Genomic DNA, 5,831 nt, shown 5'->3' on the forward strand with positions numbered 1-5,831 from the left:
ATTCGCATCAGCTTGCAGAACATGGCTTGGGGAAAGCTGTTCTCTTTGAGTTTCTCTTCTCCTTTCCCTCCCCACTCTTCCCATGGGGGGGAGCTTTCATTTCTTTCATTCATTTATGGTCATTTCTTGTGCAATGGCTGGAAAACACCCCACTCTAACATCTTCTCTTGCCTCTTCCTTCTGTGAAGGGCTCAGTGTTGAGGGATTTTTTTTAAAGACCATGGTAAAGGTAAATGGGTGATTTCTTTAGATAGAGGAAAGGAGGGACTGCATACAGTCAAGCCTGTTGTATAAGAAACGAGGGCTGTGCACATACAGTCTAATTTCCAACAAGAGTCATACTATCACATTCATGAGGGGGGCTGAGAAAAAAGATGTTTTCTTAATTCTTCTGCATGAGTAGAATCAGATGGTCTGTCTTGCACAGTGCCATCCTTGTTCCTAAATGAAACCTAAACAGGTGCACAAACACTTCCCACAGCTTGCTGAGCCTCACTTATGGATGGGGGAGTCCCGAGCCAAGCCAGATGGGCAGGGAGGGGTCCCCAGCATGGCTGGCAGTGGACTGTGGGAGTGCTGCTTTGGGAAGCAGCAGGACAGTATGATTCCAGAGGCTGAGGACAGAGTGACTGCAATGATATCAGAGGCTGTCCCAGATTGATCACAATGTTCATAAGGAAGGATTCTCAGAGCCTCCCATGGCCGCTCATTGTCAGGCTTCCAAGCTGCCCAATGACCACAATAAGAATGGGAAGGCTTTATGAAAAGTTCTCACACTGGTACTTTAATTAAAAGAAAATCCGTCTATGTTCTGTAGCATTTAAAAGCTTCATTGAATTGATGTATGCAGAAATAAAGACTTCCTTTGTGTGCTTAGCAGCCACATCTCCATGGCAGTGAGAGTTGCTGGAGAGACAGAGCCTCTTAAATGCACTATGCAAATTTATGAAAACAACGTGCAAATCAGTACTGTTCTAGTGACTACAAACAAACAAACAAACAAACAAACAAATGAAAGAAAAGAGAGTGATTACCATGCCTCATCGCGGATTCCTGCCTGTGTCTATAGGGTTGTCCAGGTGTGTGTGTGTGTGTGTGTGTGTGTGTGTGTGTGTGTGTGTGTGTGTTTGTGTGTGTGTGTGTATACAAATTAAAGAAAGGAGATCCTCAATGCTCCTTTGTTATTTCCTGAGACCCAGGACCCTTCCTTGTCCTGAGTAATAGTTGTTCTTGAGGTGAAATAGAATTGTATATACATTGTACTAGGCTGTGCGACAATGCAGGAAAGATACCTACCTACAGCTAGGAATCAGCAGGAGGTGAACTCCCTTAAATTCTGGGTCTGAAGCCTGTCCTGGTCATGGGCTAGAAGCCTCAAATCTGACACTCTTCTGCATGTAACTCTACAAGAGCATCTGCATGTATCACTCCAGAACTTGTACATTATTCTGCAATGCATTCTGGGAACCTGGAGAAATACAAGTTTTCTGACATTGAAGTTAGCTAGCTGCCTTGCTAGGAAGTTACTCCTCTGGTCTAAGGAGGGTGTTTACTAGTTATACCTGTGACATTTTGAGGGCCAGTCCTATGATACAGAGCTTCATTCAGCCCCTGCATCAACAGTAGAGAAAGAGTACATGAACAGGGGTATTTTCTTGTCCTGGGCAATCCTTGAGTGCTTTATCATCTTGAAGACTTGTTTTCCTTCAAGTCTTAAATGTCTCCTAAGTCACTCAAGAAGATGGCGAAGGTGAGTTAGTTATCTTCTAGTTAGCTCTAGAAGATAAGCCTCATGGGAAAAGAGGGAAAATTAAGACTCTCCTGTGCTTGGTGACCCACAGGAGCCATGGTATGAGAAGGAGAATGCATGCTGCTCATTCTATGCAACGTGCATACTCCCCAGCCCTGAATGGCTGGTAATCTGTTACGTTCTTCAAGTCCAGTGACAATGGCATATTACATTCTTACACAATTGTAGGGTACTACAGTAACTATTTTAATGGAGTTAATCTTGCTTTCTTGATATTGCAGCCTTCTGGACTCATTGAGTGCATATTTCGAAAACAATATGCAAATAAGAATTCAAGTGTTTTAAGCAATTCACTCAAACAGGACTAAATATCAGAACTCCAGTTGTGTTTGTAACTAGCACCCTAACTGGAGTTCATGTCACAATCGTCAAACTCATTTTATACTAACAATGTAGTAATTTTCATCTATGTATTGTTATTGAACAATAACAATTACCATATAATTTATCACCTCAATGAATTCTTGCAAATAGTCTGGACATGTAGGTGATCAGCAAGTCGGATACATTCAAAAACAAACTGACCCCAAAGTTATCTCATCTCCTACTTGCTCTTTTCTGCCCACCCCTCTCCTGCCCTCATAAATAACTAGCTGGCATGTCTAGTAGCCAGAAAGTTTACAGTTTGACTTGTTTGAGCTTTGCAGAGGAGTAGCTCAATTATCCTAGCGTGCTTTGAGCCCCTTGATTCGGTGTGTCTGGCACCAAAGGTTGTCTTTTCCAGGTGAGTGGGATTGCCTGGTCCTTTTGCTCACCACGGTCCATCAGAGCACAGAGAAACTACTTTGGTTTATCCTACTCTACAGCTCTGCAGACAGGTGGAGCATAGAGGCAGAGCCCAGCCTGAGAGCCCGGGAGCACGCCTCACCTCAGACTCCCCTATTGATTCCACAAACTCAGGTTTGATAGTTAAGAACAGCACCAGCAGCCACAGTGAAAAAGAAAACAGGGAAAATCAGCTTTAATAGCATTCTTTGTTAACCCAAAATATTCAAAATGCTGTTATTCATCTTTTTAGTCAATATAAGGTATAAACAAGACACTAAAACCAGGCATGAGAAACCTGATGTCTGCTTTTCACTCTTAGCACAATCCTTTGGGGGCGGCAACACTTGAAGTGCCCACTAGGCATGTGGTCACTGGTTGTTGAGCTGAATGGCAGAAATAGAGCCTTCAGCCTTCTGGACAGTTTGCTTGGGATCTCAGGCGACTGCATATGGGAGATGTAGAAAATCCTGCTTACAAATGTGTGTACTGTGTGTTCGTGTGAATTGTTTATCTTTGCAGTAATACGAATAACTATTCCATCCTGTATGCCTACTTATGTAATTAATTAGCATTTATAGAGCAGTTTATGTTTGTAGAATGCTTTATTGATGTAGTTGCCAGTATATTTATCCACTTCCATGTTTATACTTTCCTATATGCCTACCTGTGCTAATTACTGCTATAATTACTTAAGTTATATAAGACTACAACTCATAGTTACCTTCAAGAGCACTACCAACTATTTTAATAACAACAATAAATTTTATCTTCCCTTTCTATAATCAGCCTGTTTCACAAAGAAATTTTATACCTCACTCCAGTATTCCCAAAGTTCTTGCTCTGCCTAAGAGTGAAAAAAATACATTTAAAAGCAATTTAGTAATTGTCTTTCCCCCTTTGTCAGCTTAAATTTCATGTGACTATGATAGAAATTGAATGTCGTATCTCATAAAAACAGCTTCAAAATACACAGCCTTCTACCATGAAAAGGATAATTGCAAGTAATGACATCACTGTCAAAGAAGGCTGTCTTGTTATTGAGTGTCATTTCCCAATAATCATCTAAAATTTGTGTGTTTCATGTGTATGTGTATGTATGCGTGTATGTGTACGTGTACGTGTGTGTGTGTGTATGGATGGATGCACATACATATATTCACATGCATGTGGAGGTCAGATGTTGATGTCAGTCTTCTTTCTTTATGATTTTCCACTCACTCCTTAAGACAGGGTCTCTTACTGAACCTAGAGCTCACAATGGCTATGCTTGCTGACCAGCCAGCCCCAGGCATCCTTCTGCCCCTGCCTCCCACATGCTAAGACTGAAACACATGGTCAGCCCTGTTTTTAATATAACTGCCGGGGACTCAGACTCAGAGCTTTGTGCCCACGTGTCAAATACTTTATCCACTGAATTCACAGTCTTTCATCTAAAACCGCAAATTGTATAGCCTATAAGGAGGAACAAATTGTATAAGCCTATAAGGTAGCAACAAAGCATAGGTAGAGGCCAGAGCACCATGCCCTGGACACTCAGGTCACATGATGCTACAGCTGGCTCTCAGAGGATGGGAGCTGAGGCACAAAGAATGGGGACCAAAGGGATCTTGAATTAGCAGTCCCGAGGACCAAGAAATGGATCTGTGATGTAGTTGGGAGATTTCGACTTTACCCATTTCTTTCCCCATTGCCCATCCTCCTCCCAAATCAATAAGGAGGGAAAATTACAGTGTTCCAATTCATTCCAAGGTTCTGCAGCTCGTGGGGATTGGAAATACCAGAGAGGGGAGTGCTATAGATTATACAACAGAAAGAGAGCACAAAAATTTGTGCAGTTACAAAATGCAGCCTGCTCCACAGCAAAAACCAGGCAGCTCTTGACTACAGCAGCAACACCGCCCAAGAGATTTGAGACCAACTCCCACGCCGAAGCAATTTTGTGAGCCCAATATTGGGGATTAGAGCCGAACATGAGAGATCTTACTCCACAAATCACCACATACCCACCGCTTCTGTTCCCTGCTCTGCTGTTCCCTAGAGAAAATCATTAAGGCTCTTTCTGTCTCTCTTTAAAATGGGAGCTAAATTAGTAACTTACCACAAAGGAGTGTTTTCTTAATTGCTTGCGTACAAATTACTTGACATTATTGAGTGAAAGGTATCAAGGAGAATGCAAGCTATTACCATGATTATTTTTGTTCTAATATAAAGTGGTGGGCCAGAAGCCCTTTCTATCTGTGGATTATCTTTCAGTTCTGTGATGCTTCAGGGACTGGCTCCTAAGGCTCTAAACGCCATTAGTACAAGCAGCCTTTCAAGACAGATCAAGAGGGGCCAGCATTCCAGGCTGAGGCTTGCTGGGTATGAAGCTGAAAGAGGTAGATTCAGGGAAGAGAATGGAAACCTGGGTGGTGGCCTCATCCTGGCTGGCCAGCATGTGAAAAGAGTCGGTTTTTTTTTTTTTTTTTTATAACCACCAGTTTCCTCTCATCCTGTTGGTGGGTCTCCCAGTCTTAGTGGTATAGCCTCGGGGAGAGGTGGAGTCCCCAGACTTTATACCATCACACAGGACTACATTGCCATACGTTCTGCAAAACCAAATGACAGGAATAAAAACTAAACATGGAGAGTTCAAGGTTAGCCTTGCCTAAATAATGAGTTCTGGGCTAGATATTGATACTTTGTCCCACCAAATCCCACCACCGCTACCACCACCACCACCATCACCAAAACCACTGCCAGTGATAAAAATAAACATTCATTGGTACAATGTAGCATTCTTAGAGATTAGGGGACAGCTTTCCCTAAACTATGGCTAAGCATATATAGAAAGAGGGACATGAGAAAGAACTTCTCAGTTCTATAAGAATTGTGGTTTGCTTTGAAATATCAGAGCCAGTTCAATACCACTGTATATACCAGTCATTTTAAAGAGTGGGTCCTGCTCTGGAAGAGGGCTCAAGGGCAACCTAATCTGCTTAGGGAATGTGAGCTCCCAGGGTTGACCCCGATTGGCTCTGGCATTTCTGAAGCACACTGGGATGATGTCATGAGGGACAAAGAGGCAGGAGAAAGTGACAAAATTGGGTGGTGATTTTGGAAAATTGGGTGGTGGTAGAACAAGGCCTTGAATGCTTTCCATGGATTTTTCTTTCTTTTTCTTCTTCTTCTTCTTCTTCTTCTTCTTCTTCTTCTTCTTCTTCTTCTTCTTCTTCTTCTTCTTCTTCTTCTTCTTCTTCTTCTTCTTCTTCTT

This window comes from Mus caroli, chromosome 13 (genome assembly GCF_900094665.2).
Source record: "Mus caroli chromosome 13, CAROLI_EIJ_v1.1, whole genome shotgun sequence".
NCBI classification, from domain to species: Eukaryota; Metazoa; Chordata; class Mammalia; order Rodentia; family Muridae; genus Mus; species Mus caroli.